The sequence below is a fragment of the Adiantum capillus-veneris genome, chromosome 24 (genome assembly GCF_014529385.1).
Source record: "Adiantum capillus-veneris isolate H3 chromosome 24, ASM1452938v2, whole genome shotgun sequence".
Classification (NCBI taxonomy): Eukaryota; Viridiplantae; Streptophyta; class Polypodiopsida; order Polypodiales; family Pteridaceae; genus Adiantum; species Adiantum capillus-veneris.
Window position 1 is genome coordinate 8,643,465 of NC_140954.1, and position 22,076 is coordinate 8,665,540.

At 47.8% G+C, this 22,076-nt stretch overlaps 1 protein-coding gene across 5 annotated transcripts in view; it reads left to right on the forward strand.

Annotated features, from left to right (window-relative positions):
- Nucleotides 1–22,076, forward strand: part of ECA3 (endoplasmic reticulum-type calcium-transporting ATPase 3) — a 215,251-nt gene that overhangs the window by 128,116 nt on the left and 65,059 nt on the right. The window lies entirely within an intron of this gene.

The following is a 22,076-nucleotide window of genomic DNA, read 5'->3' on the forward strand; positions in this document are numbered from 1 at the left end:
CAAACTGCAAGAGTGAATGGCAAAGCCGCGCTTCGCATGACTCATCAACTCCTGAATAGAAGCCAACTTCTGCTCCAAGCAGTGATCTCGGATCTTTGTAGGTAGACCCAAGGTAAACCACTCAATCTGTTCTTTGAACGAGATCTTCTTGAATGAAGAGGCAGGTAGAAAAGAGCTCCAGAATCTCTCACAGTAAGTATCCACTGTATCTCTCTTGGTCATCGGAAGATGGTTCCAAGCAGCTCGTATATCGCGTTCATGCTCTTGCGTCAACCAAGAAGGAATAAAAAGCTTCTTAAATTTCAGCCATTTAACTGGCGCAGTCTTGTGTAAAAGAAGCGTTGACCACCAAGTTCGAGCATTCCCCTTAAAGTAAGAGGCAGCTCTCCGAATCTTGGAGTGCTCTGAGTAGCGTCCTCCCGCGAAAGCGATGTCAAACTGTTGTATAAAAGACAAAGCCTTCGAAGCATCTTTGTATCTTGAAAAAGTGTCAAATTTGATCGACTGTCCACCTTCCTTAAACTCTCGGCCTTTCTTGCTTTTGTCTTCCAGAAAGTTATACTAGTTGGCTTTATAAAAATTCTTCTTGTTCGCATAAAATTTTCCGTCATCGGAGTGTGAACTGTGTGTAGACGAGTCCTCTGTAGAACTGTCACTCACTAGGCGAGATTTAGACTTCTTTGCCTTTTTCTTGCCCTTTCCGAAGCGTTGTTTCTTGCTTCGCTTTTTGCCTTTTCTGTCTTCTTCGCTCGGATCTGAAGAGTTGGAAGAACTGTCAGAAGAAGAAGAAGAAGAAGAAGAAGAACTTGGCACTCCTTCAAATCGAACACGCTTGTTCTGTTTCTTTGCTTTGTCAAATGTCGACTGACGACCCAAATAGCCCTGGAAGTCGGTGCCTTTCTTATGCTTTTTGCCATGCTTTTTAGCTTTGTTTTGCGCGTCAAAAAGCTAAGCGATCCGTGCATCACCCACCTCCTCTATATCCTTCTCTGGATATTTTTTGTGAGCAGAAGGGTTCTTGAGAGCGGGTTTTTGGGGTGGTGTTGTGGTTTTCTGCCACTGCGCATGCACTTCCTGAAAAGAAGTCTCGCTCATATATTTTGCAAATTTTGGGTCCTTCGCAAAATTGAGCATCATCTTTGTTGCGTCGCCGATCAATTGACGACGCTCCATCTCTCGACGCTCCGCCTGAGTAGGCCGAGGCGGGCCATACTCCTTACCGGAATCTTCGTTGTGATCCCTTCCCGCATCACCGGATGCAGAGGGAGTCCATTGATCCTTGTGTGAAGCCATAGATGCCGCGGAAAAAAAATTGGGATCGGATTTACCGTAGAAGAGAAATCGGCCGTGTTCTGATACCACTGTAACAGACTTGGACAGTCCAAGTTCAGAATCTATCGCGACAGCACCAAATAACCACTTCAAAACAGTTCACAGTTCACAATAGATTCAACTCTGGCCCGGCGGAGTTCAATGCCTAGAGATATTGACCCCAAAGAATGGTGCTCCTTTCGGTATTTCTTTTTGTATTAATCTGAGTTCAAAGTACAAGAGTGCGGGCAGGTGCCCACACTCAGACTCTGCGTCCAGATGCTTTGAGTTGTGAGAGGCCTGCTCACAAATTTACAGGTGCAAGGGATGCCAAAAGCAGAGCCCCAAAAGCTGAAAATCAAAAGCTCAAAAGCTTTGCAAAAATAAAGCAGTTTCTCTTTCTCTCTCTCTTTTTCTAAAATAAAGCAAAGAGGCCTCTCTCTCTCTCTCTCTCTCTCTCTCTCTCTCTCTCTCTCTCTCTCTCTCTCTCTCTCTCTCTCTCTCTCTCTCTCTCTCTCTCTCTCTCTCAGTAAATTAAAGCAAAGAGGTTCTCTCTCCCAATTGCGTAGGAAAAAGCAAACCAAAAAGCTGCCGAAAAAGCATTTCTGCCGCAGCGTGTGGCTTCCGTGAATCCTGCCGCAAATCACGGAGATCCGTGTAACTGTCTTGTGTCAATTGCCACGTCAGCAAATCAAGGTTACTGCAGTTAGGGTTAGGGTTAGGCTTTTTGATTTTAGGGTTAGGGTTTCAACAGATTTAGGGTTTTTGGCAGCCACATCATCACTCCATGACAACATCACGGTTTTGACCTTACTACTACAGATGTGCTTGAGAAGGAGGCAGACTTGCCGATTTTGGTCTGTTTCCTAGGCCTGAGGCGAGAGTACCTTCCCCTCCTACCCAGGATTGGTTCCATGTTCGGGACAATTCTGGAGTCTCCATGCACGGTAGCTTCAGTTGTGGCCAAGGCCGCAGGTTTACCTACTGTGCGGGTTCTCGTTCGTGACATGCACTCCCTGCCCAAGGTGGTACTGCTGCCTAGGGTGAGTGGGGATTGGATTAGACAGAGTATGGAGTATTCGGGTCTCACGAACCAATGTTTCATTTGCAAGCAGATGGGCCATATGGCAAAGGCCTGACCTCGCAGAAGAGCTCGACCCACAACGCATGCCCAGCCTCCCAAGGCTGAGCATGTCAAGCAGCCAGATACATAGGACGCACAGGCTGGTACATCGACAGAGACTAGTGAGCAGCCAATTGATGGTTGGCAGCAGGTGCCTGGCCGAGAACAGGGGAGGGCTCGCCCCACTACTGCCCCTGGTGGCCGACCTTCTGCAGCTCAGCAGCACTGGGTTCCGACTGGAAACCGTTTTGACCCCCTTCAACAGGACCTGCCCGAGGAGGCGCCATCCACTTCAGTTCCTCCACCATTGCCTCCTCCTCCCTCAGATGTTGCCGCCCCGCCTTCCCCGTCTCCTTCCCCCCCCCCTCCCCACGTCCACCTTCGCCTCTCGCCCCGATGGGGCCCATCGCCTTGTCTCCCGACCCTTACGCCACCACTCCTCAGATGCAAGGTACACTGGACACGCTTCTGCCGCGATTCGTTCTCTTAAGAGTGCTTTCGCTACGAGCCGATTGGCTTGAGAGGGACAGCCCCTCCCGAGGCTGTCTTTTTTGGTGCACACTTCTCCCTTTGCAGCGGTCGTTGGAGGTCTGACCAGCTTCGACATCCGCAGACGTTGGGACTTCTTCGACTACAGCTTCAGTGGGTTTGTGGGTGACTCCTCTCCCGACTTGAAGGAGGCCAGCTTTCGAGTCCATGTCCTCTTTCTTGCAGCTAGAGGCATTGAGGCCTTGGACACAGCGGTGGGTTTCTCCTTTCCGTTGTGTGATAGGGATATCATAGAGTGGACCGATCACACAGTCCTTGACTGGATCCAGATTAGGCTACTGAGTTCTCGCACCACACAGGGGACTTAGCGGTGCCAGATCTGGTGCAGACACTTTGGCCTCTTGCCAAGTTCAACGTGACACCTCCAGATGCAGCGGGTTGCAGGCACATTGTGGTGCATTTGTTTGCTGACTCTCAGTGCCCTCCGTGTTATGTATTTGTGCATGAGGATTCTTCGACAGAGGATGGGGCCCTTCGGGTTGCACGCTCGGCTTGGGCCTGGGCGGGACAGTCACTTCTTGCGCGCTGGTCTAGAGGTCGTTCGGATGCGGATTACTCCCCATCCAAACCGGCCTCAAAGATAGCGAGGTTGGCTGCTGTGGCAACATCTGTTTTCTCTCACTGACTCCATGAGGATCGTCTCATGGAATGTGCAAGGGTTAGGAGGGCCCGAGTTTCAGCGTCAGAGGGGTCGGCTGCGTCAGGAGCTACAGAGACGCCTTGTGGGTGGCGAGATTATTCTTATGCTACAGGAGCATCATCTTTGTGAGAGCCGCATTCGACGATGTGGTCAGATTTTGTGTGGTCGCTATGAGACGTTTTGGTCAATTTCTTTTGGACGTGGAGGCATCCAGGGTGTGGTATGTATGACCATTGCGAACTCTTTGCAGCAGGCCATTGTAGGTAGAGGGATTATTGTGCCGGGTAGGGCTCCGTGGATTACTATGCAGGTTCAGGGTTGCCTCATGGGCTTCCTAAACATCTACGCGCCCAATGTGGCGAGCGCACGTGCAGTGTTCTGGGCTCACATTGTAGAGTCTTTGCTGCGCAGGCAGAGCAATGGTGCATTGGGGGAGACTTCAACATGTTGGAGGACCCAACTGATAGGATTGGAGGTAGCCATGCTACGGTGCATGGAGATGAGTTGGCAGCTTGGGAGAGGTTATGTATGACTGCGGGTTTCAGATGTGTGGCAACATTCTAGCTTTGTGAGGCCATCTGACAGCCTGGCCTTCTCTTGTCCAGATCGTAGAGTGGGAGGAGTGAATCTATCCCGGATAGATCGCTTCTACACTAGTGATGACTTCTGTGACTTGGGTGGGACTGTTGGCATTTTGGTTGGGACTTCCTTTTCGGACCATGCACCAGTGATCCTCACAGTTGATTGATAGGCAGAGGAGCGGGAGCACGATGCTACGCATCGTTGAGAGGGTCTTGCTGGTCTTTGCGCTCAGAGAGCGAGTGGAGGCTCTTTGGACGGAGATCTTGGACATACAGGATTTTCCTGCCGACAAAGTGGCCTCTTGACTTGCTCAGCTTAGTCGTCTCTTTCTTCCGAAGTCTTCGGCTCACTTGGCTGGAGCAAAAGAGGAGCAGCAGCGTCTCTGACGGGGCGTTGCTTCCCTGCAGAGGATGCGGGAGTAGCATCCAGACAGTCCTTGATTGGAGGAGCAGTTGCAGTAGGCTCGCCAGGAGCTCGTCAGCACAGAGGAGAGGTGCCATGGGTTTGCTTTCCGACAGGCATCTCAGTGAACCCAGGTAGGTGACAGAGTGACAGGCGCTTTCTTTCAGGCAGTGGGACCTCGCCATACGCATGCCAAGGTCAGTCAGTTGAGGAGGCCCGACGGGTCAGTTGCTTTAGAGCCAGAGGATATGCACACAGTTGCTACTGACTCTTACCGAGATCTACTGTCAGCAGAGCGCCAGGATGCATGCAGAGAGCAGGTGTGGGCACGGATGTCTTGTCTTGTGACTGAGGAGATGCGCCAGAGGCTTGAGCTACCTCTTCAGCTAGAGGAGCTACTCGAGGCTCTCAAAGCACTCTCCCGTGGTAGCTGTCGAGGTGAGGATGGTTTGACTCCCAGGTTTTTCCTGGATTACTGGGATTTGCTTGGCCTAGATCTTAAGGGCTTATCAGTACATCTTGCACAGAGGAGAGATGCTTGACAGCATGAGTGAGGGCCTAATCTACCTCATTCCCAAGGAGGATGGCTCCTTGGATGAGATTCGACAGTGGCGACCCATCACCATCCTCAACTCATCCTACAAAATTCTTGCCAAGGCTCTGAGTTTGAGGATTCAACCACTTCTAGAGAGCATTATACATGGGACACAGACAGGTTTTGTCAAGGAGCGTAGTATCCTTGACAACATCTTTACTATTTGGGAGGCTTCTGCCCTCGCGCGGCTCTGTGGTGAGGATCTAGTGATACTTCTTCTCGATTTTGAGAAGGCCTACGATAGAGTTGACTCGGACTTTTTGGAGGGCACTCTTCGCAGGATGGGCTTCTCAGATGCTTGGACCAGAGGTGTGTTAGCTGTGTACAGAGAACACACATCAGGTACTTTCGTCAGGAGGTAGAGGTGATCGTTTCATGCTCATACGTTCGGTCAGACAGGGCTGCCCTCTTGCCCCCTTCCTCTTTTTGTTCTATGTTGATGCAATGAGCAGGTTTTTGGTTTCACAGCAGGTTGGTTTATGAGAGTTAGCGCTACCTATTCGAGGAGATGAGCTACTGGACGCTGAGTTTGCAGACGACTCTGCCTTGTACTTAGATGGCTAGGAGGCCAACCTTCACAGGTGTGAGCAGGCTCTTGAGACCTTTTGTTGTGCATCGGGCGCAGTGATCAACTGGAGAAAGACTATGGCTTTCTCGGTTGGTAGTGCTCCTACGCCTGATTGGATGCCAGGTGAGGGTTTTAGGTGGATTCCCCCAGGGATTGCAGTTCGATACTTGGGCTGTCAGGTTGGCTTCGACTTGTCTCCCGAGCAACAGATTGCTCCCCTCCTGCTGTCCATCAGGAGGAAGTTGTTACATTGGAGCTCCGTACGGCTTTCTCTATCAAGCAGAGTTGTAGTGTCCAACCAGGTGTTGTTGGTTACTATGTCATACATCAGTTCTTGTTGGATCTTTTCGAGTTCTTGCATCAGCCAGGTAGAGAGGCTGATCAGGAGTTTCCTTTGTTCAGGGCGTAACAGTCAGATAATCCGGGCCAAAGTGGCATGGCAGGTCATCGTCCTTCCTTGTTCTGAGGGAGGGTTCGGGATCATAGACCTAGCACAACAGAGCAGAGCCCTATTAGGGAAGTTCATCGTCAGAGGACTTCTTCTAGGGGAGGAGCCCCAGAAGGAGTTCTTGCTTCAGCGGCTTAGTGCTAGAGTGCCTTAGGCTGGAGGCCCTTGGCGACCTTTGACCAGATGGATTTTCACAGAGATGCGTATAGTTGGCTTGAGCAGGAGATTGGAGGATCGCTTCGATGTGAGTCTGCTATGATCGAGGGAGCAGCTACGGAGAGGCCTGGAGCAGCGAGAGCCTACTTGCACGGAGGAGCGCCTGAGACAACCCCTTGTTTGGAACCCCATGGTTAGCACTCAGAGACGCCACTTGGTTGGTAGTAGGCCTCATGTTTCTTGGGGTCCCATGACAAAGGGTCCAGCACGCACCTTAGGTGATTGGCTACAATTCTCAGGCTTGCCAGAGGAGCTTTAGGGCATCCAGCTACAGGGCATGAGAGGGGTGCAGAGCATGTGTCAGGACATCTCAAAGACAGTATCTACTGAGGGGCTCACACCTCTCGAGTCAGCAGCGCCTAGATGGATGGGGGCCTTCACACGACTGGAGGTTCTCATCTCAGTTCGGGCTTGCTCAGAGACTGTACCCTCCCTGTTTTTCGAGCTACAGGGTGGGGGACGCTTACACCGAGTTGCAGTAGAGGCCTCGCAGGTGGCAAAGTGCTGTTTTCAGAGGATCGGAGTGGTGGGCATGTCACGAAGTGCTGGTTTCAACCCTAACTGCTGGCTGAAACCCTAATGTGGCAGGAAACCTTAAGAGAGTCGGCTGAAAATGCCACATGGCTAGCCTACGGATTTCCGGAAAACGCGCCGGATTTTGCGGAGATGAAAAACAGCCAGCTAGCGACGCTAATTTTTGCTTTTCTCCACGCATGATATGATGTGAGAGAGAGAGGAGGATACTTGCTTTATTTTATTAAAGCCACCGAGGGAGAGCTTGTGATAGAGAACACTTGCTTTTGAACTGGAAGCTTTTGGGGCTCTGCTTTTGGGCATCCCTTGTATTCTTTAAATTAGTGGTTTAGGGCTCACTCTGCAGAGCATCTGGACGCAGAATCTGAGAGTGAAACCCTAACCGCTCTCTTGTACTTTGACATTGATTTAATACATAAAGAAATACCGAAAGGGGCGCCAGTCTCTGGGGCCAATATCTCTAGGCACGGCACTCTGCCTGGCCAGTGCAAATCTATTGTGATCTGTGAATTGTTTTGAAGTGGTTATTTGGTGTTGTGGTGATTGATTCTTGACTTGGAGTGTCCAAGTCTGTTACAGGGCAGCTGTGGTAGGACTTCTGTCATTGATCCTGACCCAACAGCTCTTACGACTGGCCACTGGAGATTGTGGGCTTGGGAGAGCTGTCCACTGGCAGGGTGCGGTGGGACCCTGGAGAGTGGTTTTGGAGGGACCCTTCTCAGCAGATGATCCAGGCGTCCCTTTCTTTCAGTACACTGTTCGACTGGGATGTCACATACTGGCAATGCAGAGAGGTTCGTTCTTGTGCAACACCTCATTGGCAGGAGGAGGGTCTCACAATTGAGTTCTTGGCAGCTTTTTGGGAGAGGTTGTGGGACTCGAGACAACGGAGGCGAGTCACTCTGTTCCAGTGGCTGGTTGCACACAGAGCTACAAATGTTGGGAGTTGGCTGGTACATAATGGTCTCTCGGCAGCATGTGCAGCTTGTGACCATCTTGTGGAGAGTCAGCGTCATTGTCTTTGGGACTGTCCTTTGGCACAGCAGGTTTGGCTTCGTGTTCTTCGGCTGATGCCAGCTCTTTCCACTGCTCTGCATTACACTTGGGGGGCAGCTGCTTGGTCCACTCTCACGGGCCCGGCACTTTAGTTCGAGCTATCCTCCACCAGCAGGATGATAGTTATGAGGGGGGTCCACCTACACTCCAGCCTGCTACAGAGATTACACCACAGGAGTGGTGCAGTGAGAGAGAGGAGTGTTGGGAGCTCATCTGCGGCCTGACACTTTGGTTCATCTGGCGGGCCCGCTGCTTCCGCATCTCCGAGGCTCGCCTTGTACCACCAGCAAAGACTGTTCGGGATTTTTGGCTAGAGCTGATCCATACTCTCAGAGGACAATTCGAGAGACTCCAGGGCAGCTTCGACCGCATGAGGGAGCTCAAAGAGGCTTTTGTTTGACTCTGGCGCCCTGGGCCTTTCTTCACCATGGTCCAGGGTGTGCTCAGATGGCATTACCGTCCACCAGTGTGGCTTTTCCCTCCCATCTCTTGATTTAGCCTCATTGTACATATGTTGTTTTTTTTATTGGGAGAGTCTCCCCGTCAGGATTGTTGTAGCCCTCTCTTGTAGAGGTGGTTGTAGCCCTATGGGCAGTTCATTAACTAACACAAGAAGATTTAGAAATTTTCTCATGTAAGAAAATGGAGTCTTTTCCAGTGTTTTTCATACAATGCATATCATGAGCTTCTGCTCGAGAGGCACCACATACCTAGCTAGGTATGATTGGGGGCCCCCTATCACGCCGCCCGTCCCCTGCCCCCAATTGTACCTAGCTAGGTATGTGGTGCCTCCCTCACAGAAGCTCATGATGTTGAGGTAAGTCACAATGTGTGAATTATTGTGAGAATTTGTCCAAAACGTCTTGTGTAATAGAAGGATCTTTTTCTCGGAAAAGAAAAACAGCCATAACAAATTGTGTTCCAGGCATTCAAAATTGACCATAGGCACCCTGAAAACCTGGTTAGACACCCATGTTTCCATTCATAGGGTTAACTATGCGTGTTTGCATTGTCCCAAACACATTCCTTGGCATATAACCTGTGGCAGGTCCAACAATCGCTTGAAACATTGAACCACCTTCAAAATAACCAGGGTAGGAAGTAGGTAATGGAAGGGTTTGACGCATAGCCTGCTCATGACTGCCTTGACCCACAGTCACAAGGGACGCGTCCCGAGGAGTGGGAACGGGGGACGGGGCTCAAATGGATTTTTAGTGTTTAAAAGAGGACAGGACGGCAAGTTGGGACGGGAGGCCCAAAAATGGGCATCCCTTGTGACTATGCCTTGACCATTCACAACGGTTCTTGTCCAGGTAAAGCAAATTGCTTGGGATCAATGGACACCGTTGGTTGCTCAATCCATAGTAACAGGGAATGGCCGTTTTCAGGTCTCCGTTCCCCGTTCCCATTCCAAGTTCCCGTTCCGAATGCCCGTTCCGTGTTTCGAACGTGAGTACCCGTAACAGGGAATGACATTTTGTTCCGCGTTCCCGTTCCCCGTTCCCGTTCCTGGTAACTATGGCTCAATCACATGGGCTTTCCCTCGAACATCACGAGTACTCTGTGCATTGGAAATCTCCTTTTCCAGCAACGGCTTTGTCATGCCTTGTGTCGGAGCGTGACATTGGAAATCTCCTTTTCGAGCAATGGCTTTGTCATACACAGGAGTTCATTCCTGTGTAGGAGCGTGTATGAACTCCTGCATCCTTGGGTTGTTAGCCAACTGCTCAAACATTTCCATGCCGTTACGCAGTTGAGCTCTGAACAACCTGTCCTCTTCTTGAAGAGTTGAAGGAACTTTCTTCGTGCCATGTGAGGAAGATCCCTCCTCAGGTACTTGGTCTATCTTCTCTGCCATAACAACAAGCTCTGTGTTGCTTTCACACACAACAATCCACGTTGCACTCTTTGAAGAAAAAATGACTATCCTGTTGACGGAACCATATAACCGGCATGTACACCGTACAGGGCGATACTAATTCAATTACCCGCTAACTTTACACAGAGCATTGAGTAGAAAAGAGAACACAGATGCGTCCACCGACTAGAATGTCACTGCGCACACGAAGACCGACACCCTCTAGGCCCCAAAGACTGGCGCCCCTTTCGGTATTTCTTTATTCAATTAAAAATAGATGTTCCGAACACTTTGATCAAATTCCCACCAAGCTGTCCAAACCCATGAAGGGCTGAAACCGTAGGTTTCCGACCTAATTTCGGCAGCATAACAGCGCGAAAACCCCTGTAGATCAAAAGCACACCTCTAGGAAGAATTCCCTCGCATTTTAGAAGCTTTTCGGTGAGCTGTAACAAAATTCCAGGCGCCCAAAGGCCTGTCTAAGCATCCCAAGGGCTTCGCGAGGCTCTTTTCGTGTTTCCTTGCAGTTTAGGTGCGAACTCCTAAAGCTGCAGAAAAACACAGCAGCACGCAGTGGGACAGTCCCCTCTGATTTGGATGAGTTTCCACACGAGAAAACTCTCCAAATTTGCCTTCTTTTGCGATGGAATTGTGCGTACGTGTGGAGGATTAGCAATTAGCTAATCCGGTTCCTGTTCAGAAGGCTCTTGCCTTGGCAAACACACATAAAACCCCTAGAACTGTAAATAGTCAACTGAGAAGCTCAACTAGTGGGGCATTACCATATGTGCAAAGGGGAGAGACAGATGCGCACGAGCAAATCATCGCGCTACATGAGACAAAGGAACAGAAGGCAAGCTTTTCATTAAAGCGGTGAATGTCACAAACTGCTGACGTGTCAAGCCATTGCAGAATGGAGCCAACCTACAGATCTTGGCCGAGGAGCCTAAACCCTGGGTGGAGAAGGAGAAGCAGAAAAAGAAGTTTTACCAACTTACAAAGTCTTTCCGAGTGGCCTATTTTTAAGAAGAGTTCCCACCAACTTATGGGACCCTGTCTGATGGGGCCCAAGTGACATAAAGGCATTAAAATAAAGCAAGACCACTCACACACTCAATTCCTTGCAAAATTGTTGATGACGTGGCAGCTATACGACCGCACGGGTCTAACGCTAATGATGTGGCCGGTTGTACGGATTTTCGCAAAACGCGTTGGCAACTTTTTGGGCTCACGCTTTTGGACCAGATGTTTTTGAGTTGAAGCTTTTCATGTAATTGCTTTTCAAAGGGCCTTTAAATATGTGCATAGAGCTCATTCTATGACATACTTCTGGGTGAAGGTGCAGAGTGTGAATATCGGCATTGTACCGAATTCAAGTAATATAAAGAAATACCAAATAGGATGCCAAGGTTTGGGGCCAGTACTCTCTGGGGTTGAATTCCGCCACTCCGTGTTGTGCGCTTGTACCTTTTCAAGGGTTTCGGGGAAAACAAGTGAAAATAAAATAAATAAAAATATGTAGTACATATTTAAAAAAGGCAAAAGGAAAAATACACCTGTCGCAAACTCCTGTGAAGTCAAGCCATTGAAGAACGGAGCCAACCCGCAGACCCCGACCGAGCTTGCAAAGTCTTATCGAGTGGCCTGTTACTAAAGAGGAGTTCCCACCAACTTATGGGGCCCCGTCCAATGGGGCCCAAGTGACCTAGAGTGAAACCGGCCCGTGGGGCGGTAGGCTTTGGCTTTCACCCGAAATTCTTTACTTTACTTTAGACACACAGAGAGACAGAGTACTTTGCAAAAGGAACCTGCGACGGGAATTAACACTTAAGTACACACACGGCTCGGAAGCTACAATGCTTTGAGCAGACGCCGACAACCTGTAGGTCCCAAAATTGGCGCCCCTTTCGGTATTTCTTTATACTTTGAGAGGGTAAATTACAAAGTAGATTCCTGGGAATTCTTTACCTGTATCCAGCTAGAAACCACATGCTTTGGCCAAATTTCGGCAGCATAACAGCCCCAAAACTTGTGCGAAACCAATTCCCCTGCTGGAATTCACTTCCACTAGCGTAAACCCTTGATTCCTGCCAAAAAACAGTAAATTCAGCACTCTGTATTTACTGGTTTTTGCCCTGTTTTCAGCCCTAAACAGTCCGAATTGTCCTCGTCAGTGGGGCACTGTTCCCTATGGTTCTGGTGTCCGTATGACTGAAAAAAGTCAAATTACAGCGCATACATAGCGCTGAAAGTGTACCTGTTTGGTGAGGTTATGACCCTCACCGGTGCCTGCTTTGGAGTAGTAGTTAGGTACTCCTGTTCTAGCTCAAGGAGGCTCTTGCCTCAACACAAAAGCATGAAACCACACAGCTGTACATTAGTCAAATGAAGAGCCCTCTTGTGGGGCATCACATAAATGCACGTAGGGGAGAGAGCTGTGTAGTGTGCAGGTCATCACTCCTAGCACCACACTGTACATAGAGAGGAAATAAAGCACTCCATAGCTCTTAACCTGTGAGACAGGTTTCACTAATGAGCCCTCCCAGCTATAAATTCAGCGCTACCTCTTCATGCATGAGGAAAGTGCATTAAAATGCACGACTTGGCACCATCACAAGCATTTTCCCGTTTCGGGGTTGCCGCCTAAAAATCTCCTGATCGATTGCCCAGTTGACTTCGCGGCAAAGTTGTAAAATGTTCCCCTTGTCATTCCAAAGGTAATGAAGCGAACACATTTCACGGCCCAAAATAGGAGTTCCCTAATTTTGAGGAGATGCTTCCGTTGGGCTCCCACTGGTCATCGGACCATCTATCCTCAGTGGGACCGCATCCAAAAGTGCAATGTGGCCCAACTGTTGGATACTTTCTGTTAGTGATCCCACCCTGACTTTATACCTTTATTGAGTTGAGCGTATGTCATATGACTCACCTCCCAATCAAAGAGCCCAACGAACCTAGGAGCCTACAGCTACTCTGGCCCTAGTGCTTCATCAAGGACTAGCCTCCCATACCACCCGCCACACGCTAGCTTGGCTGTCCAAGCAAGCACTACCAAGGACCTATAGTCCTATAAGAGAAAGGTAGAAGTAAATCAAGATCTCTGTTGGCGAGAGAGAGTTGATCTCAACAATTCAGCTAAGAGCACCTGCAAAAGTAGTTGGATCGCACCCTTCTGAACCAAACTCGTGCATGAGTTCCGCCTATCTTGCCATGCAATTGTAAGGGAGGCACGTCCAAGGTTGATGTGCACGTAATGTACGTGGTTTGTTGTTACATACAGAGGAAATTTTTAGGTATGTACCATTGGCAAAAACTACCTAACGTAATGAGGTTTTTAGAATATTTACAACCAACATCTTCAGAGACGTAACACATGTTACATTTAAAGACCATGTACACCACTGAGCACCTATAGTCGATGGAATCTATGCATTGGAGCGGCGGAGTGTGCTTTCTGCACCTCACTTTGCAGGTTCTCTGTGAGTCTGTTGTGCTCTCTCCAGAGACTCAACTCTTAGCAAAACGTTAAAAAGGGCTCCTATCACTTATCTGAGAGGCCCTAAAGCCCCCAAATTTACATCCAAAAAGTCGAAATGTGATGCAGCCCAAGCAATCTTTTTTTTTTTTTGCCGGTTTGGGGGGGGGGGGGGGGGGGGGGGGGGGGGGGGGGGGGGGGGGAGGGACAGCACGTACAGATCGATCCGTACCGTGCATTCCGTACGGTACGGAAGCAACTTTGCCGCGCGTCACAAAGATATATGAAAGAGGGAGGGTCAGTCAAAACCTCAAAGCAAGCAGTGAAAAGATAATGGTGTTGAAGCACTAAGCTGATAGGTCCCAGAGGCTAGCCATCTAAGTTAGGGTAATGCCAAAAGCATATGTCATGTATTTTTGCTTTTTGGACTAAGAAAGCCTACCTCGTGTGAGCTTGTCGTCCATGACCATACAAAAGAAGCAAAAAGATAGTGAAGTCATTGTCAAACAAAATCGTCGAGAGCTTGAGGTCCATAACCACACAAAAGAAGAAAAAATATAGTGAAGTATTGTCAAATAAAATCGTCGCCGTTTGTGATAAAGCCTTTTTGGATGAAGGACGATGGGAAAGAAATGCAATGCAAGACAAGCCAGGCTACCATCAACCAAGTTACGTGCCCCAAGTGCAAGGAGCCTTTTTTGCTAATGCTCCTTTGATGCAAATGCAATTATCAAACTAAGTGTTAACACAACTTCGAAAAGATTATATCTAGCAGCCAAAGGCATAAAATCATATACATCTAGTTTCATATCAAACGCGTATACAAAATGACACAATGATGATATGAACATTTCTTGTCAGAATTATAGTCAATGCAAAGCACACACACATACCTCCTCTGCAAGTGCTATTGCTGAAGGCCAAATTCTGCACCAGTACGGATCCCCATCAAGTCTACCTGATTGATCACACAATTTATCTTGGACAAAAACCTCTTGACAAGAGCAAGTCAGCTGGCCATAACAAATAACAGGAGGCACCTTGATTGATATACATATTCAAAATATTATCAACATCTCTTTGCTGCACAATTGCCAACTCTCTCCCGTGTACAAGCACCTTTAATGCATGGCAAAGAACACAGCAATAAAGCTAAAGTTGCAACTACCTACAGTTTATGAACAAAGGAGTATTCAAGAGTTAGCGCTAGACATTGGATGCACTACACTGTCTATAAACATTAGTTGCATGGAAAAGATTGATTTTTTCTTTTGAAAAACTTATTAAAGACATCTGTAGAAAGCCGTAATGTTCAAACTCGGGCCGTAATGTTCAGCTCTGATGCCCAGCTTCATAGCTAACTCTGGTAAGATAAAGTTTGCATTGGCACCTGGATCAAAGAAGATGAGTGCCGTCTGATCCCTAACTTTACCCCATGCCCTGCATAACTCACTGGCAGCTGTACAAGGCCTATCACCCACCATGTCTGGCACCAAACCTACCGTGGGTTTAGGCTTCTTGCCTTTCTGATCTTCTTTATCATCTGAGTCAGCTGGTCTTTTCCTTCGTGGACAATTGGTAGCAAAGTGACGAGGCTGCTTGCATATAAATCATTTGTTTTCAGCCATTAGGACCTTTCCTCGAGCGACTTGTGCACCAAAGGCTGCCTTTTCTGTTTCTTTGCCTGCGCTCCATAAGTCCCGGCTAAGTCCTTATCTTTGGTGGCCTTTTCTGACCCTTGTGACGCTTCAGGAGCCTTTCTCACAAAGGGCTTCTTTGCTGATTTTTTTTTTGCTGCCCTCCTTTCTTGTTGCTCGGAAACCCACTATCCTCTCTTTTCAACAAGGTAGGAACAGTGTTAGCAACTTCCATGAGCTGGGTGAGGGTAGCCACTCTGTTCTTGGGACAATAGTCCCAAAGCCCTTTAGGCAGCCCACAACAATATTTCTCTATTTGCTCTGTCAATGGCACAATTGTGTAGGAGGTCACTGAGAGTAACGCTTTACAAAACCTCCGATTGTACACCAGCAAGCTCTTGCATGTAGCCGAAGTAAGCTGGTGCCAATCTATCATGACGTCGGCTTCAAATTCATTTGACAGCCAAGCAAATGCAAACGTTTGCTTGAAGTAGACCCAAGTGGCGGGTGCCTGTCCTTGCTTAAGAATGTCGTCCACCATGTAAGCACATTGTCCTTTAAGAAAGTGGCAGCTTTCTTGACTTTAGGGGCCTCTGTAAAATTCCCTTCTGCATAAGCTGTATCAAACTGTTGGAGGAAAGTGAGAGCCTTTGCCTTATCCTTGAAGCCACTGAGAGTGCTGAACTTCACAGCTGCACCACCTTCTTTGTAAGCTTTCGGCTTTTCCAATGCCCCCAAATTGTCATAATGAATAGTCTGCAACATGGGCACGGTAGTAGGCATCGTCGGCACATCTTGCCCATTAACATTTTGCATCAGAGTTGCGATATGTGGCTGCTGTCCATAAAAACCAGCCATGCCAAAATGACCCTGTGGCACCCCAAACTGGCCCTGGTTGCAGTGAAAACCTTTCGCGGTGTAGGTTGCCTATTTTGCTCTTGCAAGAACTCCATAAACCTTGGATTCTGCACCACTTGCGAAAAGACATTCACCGCGGCAACTAATTGAGTCCTGAACGCATCATCCTCAAATCCCCATTCATAAAGCCTTGTACTATCGGAGGGACATTCACATGAACAGGAGGTACAGACTGACATGGCCGTGAGCTCTCGCCAATCTCAAACACCATAGGAACTTCGTGTCCGTCCTTCGAAGAGGAACCCTCTTCCGTAATGCCCTTCCCTTTGTCGGCCATAGTGTAATCCCATGTTCCTGTACTCTGTCTTTACCAAAAACAACCAAGGCTCACTCTTTGAGGAAAAAGTGATTGATATCCCGACAACGGAACCTTGAAACCGGCCCGTGGGCCGGTAGGCTTTGGCTTTCACCCGAAATTCTTTACTTCAATTTACACACACACACACACACACACACACACACAGAGAGAGAGAGAGAGAGAGAGAGAGAGAGAGAGAGAGAGAGAGAGAGAGAGAGAGAGAGAGAGAGAGAGAGAGAGAGAGAGAGAGAGAGAGAGAGCTTTGTGAAAGGAACCTGTGACAGGAATTAACACTTAAGTACACACACGACTCGGAAGCTAGAATGCTCCGAGGAGACGTCGACAACGTGTAGGCCCCAAAATTGGCGCCCCTTTCAGTATTTCTTTATACTTTGAGAGGGTAAATTACAAATTAGAGTCTTGGGAATTCTTTACCTATATCGAGGTAGATACCACATGTTTTGGGCAAATTTCGGCAGCATAACAGCCCCAAAACTTGCGCGAAATGAATTTCCCTCATAGAATTGACTTCCACTAGCATAAACCCTCTGATTCCTGCCCAAAAACAGTAAATTCGGCATGTTGTATTTACTGGTTTTTGCCCTATTTTCAGCCCTAAACAGCCCTGACTTGTCCTCGGTCAGTGGGGCACTGTTCCCAATGGTTCTAGTGTCTGTATGGCTGAAAAACAATCAAATTACAACGCATACACAGTGCTGAAAACGCACCTGTTTGGTGAGGTTATGACCCTCACCGGTATCTGCTTTTGGAGTAGCAGTTAGCTACTCCTGTTCTAGCTCAAGGAGCCTCAGTACAAAAGCATGAAACCACACAGCTCTACATCAGTCAAATGAAGAGCCTTCTTGTGGGGCATCGCATAACTGCACGTAGGGGGGAGCGAGAGAGCAGTGTGTAGTGTGCAGGTCATCACTCCTAGCACCACACTGTACATAGAGAGGAAAGGAAGCACTCCATAGCTCTTAACCTGTTTGACAGGTTTCACAAATGAGCCCTCCCAGCTAAACATTCAACGCTACCTCTTCATGCACGAGGAAAGTGCATTAAAATGTGCCACTTGGCACAATTATAAGCATTTTCCCGTTTCCGGGTTGCCAAGTTGACTTCGCAGCAGAGTGTAAAATGTTCCCCTTGTCATTCGAAAGGAAATGACGTGAACACATTTTACGGCCCAAAATCGCAGCTTCCTAGTTTTTAGGAGATGCTTTCGTTGGGCTTCTATTGGTCATCTGACCATCTATCCTCATTGGGACGGCATCCAAAAGTGCAATGTGGCCCAACTCTCGGATACTTTCTGTTGGTGAATCCACCCTGACTTTATGCCTTTTTTGAGTTCACTTCTTGGTATCCACCAACTTGCTAAGTGCGACGCGTGGACCTACATGACCTTGGATTGAGTCTAGGCATAAAGTCAGGGTGATCCCACCCTGACTTTATGCCTTTATTGAGTTCACTTCCTGGTATCCACCAACTTGCTAAGTGCGACGTGGGGACCTACATGACCTTGGATTGAGTCTAGACATCCTCTTACTGTACGAATTCTAGTGCTGACGAACTTCCCGTCTGCGGGTCAAACTACCGTTCACATTGGCCATCGAATGTCCGACTATTTGCAACTTCAAAAAGAGGGCCTCAAAATAAAACAAAAATCATTGGAAAGAAACCAACAACTAAGGTTAGCAATTGCCACGTCCTCATGACATAGTTAACAGTTGCCACGTCCTTGTGACATAGAGAGACATAGGCCACGTCCTTGGGACCAACACACACACACACACACACACACACACACACACACACACACACACACACACACAAGCATTGAAGATGTTGACGTGGCAGTTGTACGGACGTCCCCGATTTGCACTAGCAGTGCCACGTGGCAGTTGTACGGATTTCCGTGAAATGCGTTGACAGCTTTTTGTTCTAGTTTTTTGGGATCAGATGCTTTTGAGTTGTGTAAATGTTTTTCATGGCCAAGGGCTGATTTTCTGGCACGCTGGTCGATACAGAGGTATACCCCCAAAGGAGAGATTATACCAGGTTTGCCAGAGAGAGCCAGAGACAGAGGAGCACTTTATCTACGAATGCACACATACTATGCGATCCGCCGTAGTTTTCATTGCCTTTAAAGAGAGGGCTTTGGTTTCTTAGCCCGCATCATGGATTACTATGATCAGAGGTGCCTAGGTCCCTCTTTGATGGAGTTCTGTAGACTCAGAGAGACTACCTTTAGGAGCAAAGGGCCTACGCATAGAGGATCCATACAGGGCCAGATCACTACTTTTAGCACAACGACTACTCCGGATGGCCCACCGCAAGTTAGCCAGTCACACCCTCATTGGGGCATTCTTCTTGAGAGAGCCATCCAACTTGGCTGCTCACCATGCCCGAGGATGCGAGGATCTTCACACCGTAGATGAGGTCGACATCGGAGGCTACTGAGCATCATTGAGCGACATCAAGCCCCCCCCCCTCCCTGAGAGCTAACCATGGAGGACATTGAGGGCATATTGCACAGACCCATGAGAGAGCTCATGGGATGATCACCAATCTCTGCCTCCCCCGCTGTGCACCTCATTAGCACTCATGTGAATGTATCCACTCCCCATATGTTTTGAGCTGATCTATTATGTGATGAGGACATTGATGATGATAAGGATAGAGGTTAGGCTTACATACATGCCCACTCTAGGTGCGCTCATTTATTTTTATCTTTATGTTCCCTTGACACTAAACTAGAGTGATACATGGTCACAACGTTTTGGTCTCATAGGTCATTTTGGCCTTTTTGAAGACGTTAATATAACATTTTATTTCATTTCATTTCATCTGTCTCTCTCTCTCTCTCTCTCTCTCTCTCTCTCTCTCTCTCTCTCTCTCTCTCTCTCTCTCTCTCTCTCTAGTGCTTCTCTCCTTGGTTCAACGCTTCCGCATCGTCAACTTTGACATGGTATCAAAGCCTTGGAGGATATGCCAACATTGAGAAGAGAAGGCGCTCCTCTACCCGTGACGCTCCTCTCTTCCCTCCTGTGGCGGCATTCTTAAACGCTGTGCGTGTGGTATTTATTTTCTTCCCCGTTGTTGCCTATCTTTCCCGAAACAGTCAACGCTTCCGCATTGTCAACTTTGACATGGTATCAAAGCCTTGGACGAGATAAGCCAACATTGATAAGAGAAGGCGCTCCTCTACCCATGACGCTCCTCTCTTCCCTCTTGTGGCGGCATTCTTAAACGCTGTGCGTGTGGTATTTATTTTCTTCCCCGTTGTTGCCTATCTCTTCCTGAAACAGTGGACGTTGCACCCAGCGTTTCAAAATGCTAGCGTCTGTAAGCGCCTACGACGGAAGCTAGACGACCTTGTCCCTTGCCTTTCGAAACGCTACTCGAGCTCCCCTTGATGGCAAAGCCCCTTCCCCCACCTCTTCCTTTCTTAGCGTGTTAAAACGATGTGTGCGGAGAATGGTGGGCGCCTTAGGGCATAGGTTGAAAGTCGACAATGTCTTGGTGATTTGGAAGTACAGATCTTGGAGCAGCTTTTGGGCAGAATCTTTTGGAGCCGCTTGGGAATCTTTTAGGCCTTTTGAAGTGCGAGAAGGAAGACGGTTTTTCTCCAGATCTTGTACATGGCACATGCAACATGGGGCTTCCTTGCTCAAGTGCCATCGACAAACTGAACGACGATAATCACACTCGTTTGAACTTGATAATGCGACTCTGGTTCACGTAGAAAGGCTTATGAGATATAGTCTCTGGCTTAGAGCCGCATCCTAGAAGGGATTCCAACAACATGTACACCCGTTTTCAGGATGAGTAGCATCAAAAATCATGTGTTGTTGGGATGCGAGCAATGCGAAGGCAATGTCGGCCATTTGGGAATCTCTTACAACAGAAAATTTCTTTAGCCATATAGACTTTGAAGATTGCCAATGATTTCCAACTGGATGTTCCATGCAGTCTTTTCTCGTGAAGACTAAGGTTATTCATGATGAACTATCGTCTATGAAAGGTGCACTCGTTAATACTTAGTTGCTTTGGTAGTCACGGAATTACCTGAGTATGAAACGGTATCTAGGGCACTAAATCACGAAAGAAAAGCTAGAATTTGATGATCTTAGGTCTTTTCTCATTAGGAGGAAGCCATGTTAATCATGCAAGGTAAAATTCGAGTTTCTAACAAAGGTGGTGAAACACTTGATACTTTGGATTTTAAAAAGAAGTCCACTAGCGGTTGTTACAATTGTGGGAAGCGTGGTCATTTGTCTAAAGATTGCAGATCTAAAGGCAAAGACAAAAGCTCTACAAAGGACAAAGGCTAAGGCAAGCAAGATGAGGAAAGCACTGATAATGACTCAGGGAAGGACAATAAGGAGTCTGCTAGTGTGACTACACTGGCAAGGACTCTAGCCTTCTAGTCAGCTGGATGCCATTGTTGCCACTAGCTTCAGCCAGGGAGAGGCTTGTGAGTGGCAGAGAGGGGGAAACTGTGCTCCCTACAAATAATTTGGACCCATGTGTTGGAGTTCAAGTTATCGGTGTTTGAATCCGTGGGTTGGAGTTCAATACACATGCATCTGGCAAGGAACCAATGGGACATATCTAAAACACTATGGATATGCGCACCAATCCATTGTTGGTGGCTGGATTATGGACATGTTGTGTTTCAAAGTTCATTATCTAGGAAAGTTTAGACATGATGTGTTCACAATTCATGAATGGGGATTCTTGGACGTAGTGTGGTCCACAATGTAATTTTGTATGAGGCAATTGATGCTCAAGTGACACGTTGATAATAGCAAATCCGAGGTGTATTCAGCATGACGGCTGGTGCTCTAGTGTCCATGGTAGCTTCTTCTTCGACTTGGTCTCACTATTTATGCCCACTATGAGTTGTAGAGAGGGTGTTAAAGTTTGTAACATCTCAAGTGAATAGGCCAATGTGATCCCAATAAATATTTTGGCTTTAGGTATTTATTTCACTTATTTGTCAAATCTTGGGTAGGGCATTTGCTAAGGTGAGTATATAACTCTCCTCGTTGGATAGATCTCTAAGGTCTCTTGGGATAGTTTCCTACGACGTTAAAATACGCTTCTTCTTCGTCTTCTTCTTCTCTCTCTCTCTCTCTCTCTCTCTCTCTCTCTCTCTCTCTCTCTCTCTCTCTCTCTCTCTCTCTCTCTCTCTCTCTCTCTCATGCTTCTCTCCTTGGTTCAGCGCTTCCGCATCGTCAACTTTTGACATAAACCTTGCGGATCTCTACACTGGGTAGTGTTTCCTCTCTTTGCCAAGTACCTAGAGCACACTTGGGCTATCCACGCGTATCCATGTCTTGGCTATGAATAATTATGATACTAGTCTAGTAAGTGCCTCCACTCTATGGGTGCTGCACTAATCTCTGCATATTGGAGGGACCCCTTTGCACCGAACCTGTTGGTGCCCTGGCTTCTTCTTCATGTTATTGTTGCCACCAGCACAATGGGACCGTTTTAAGATGCTGTGGTGCTTCTTGTATTCTGAGGACAAATAGCTGCGATGCCGTTTCTTTGGCCACTGTTCTGGCGGCCATTGTAAGATTTTTTGCTGATTGCCCCAGCAGTAATAGAATATAACTATTCTCTATCTTGGGTGTGGTTCCGGTTGCTTTGAGTTATTTATTATAAACACAATTATCTTCAGCAGTTTTTTTATTATGGCAGTGGTTTTTCCATTTTGCCCTACCTATACTTTGATCCTCAGCTTCTTGAGTTTTTTGTGTCATTGTTGGGTCTGGTAAACATTTTACTTGGGCAGTCCAATGCTTTTTATGATTGTTTTTCAGCCTTTCCGGATGTCTCGCCCATTATTGTAATT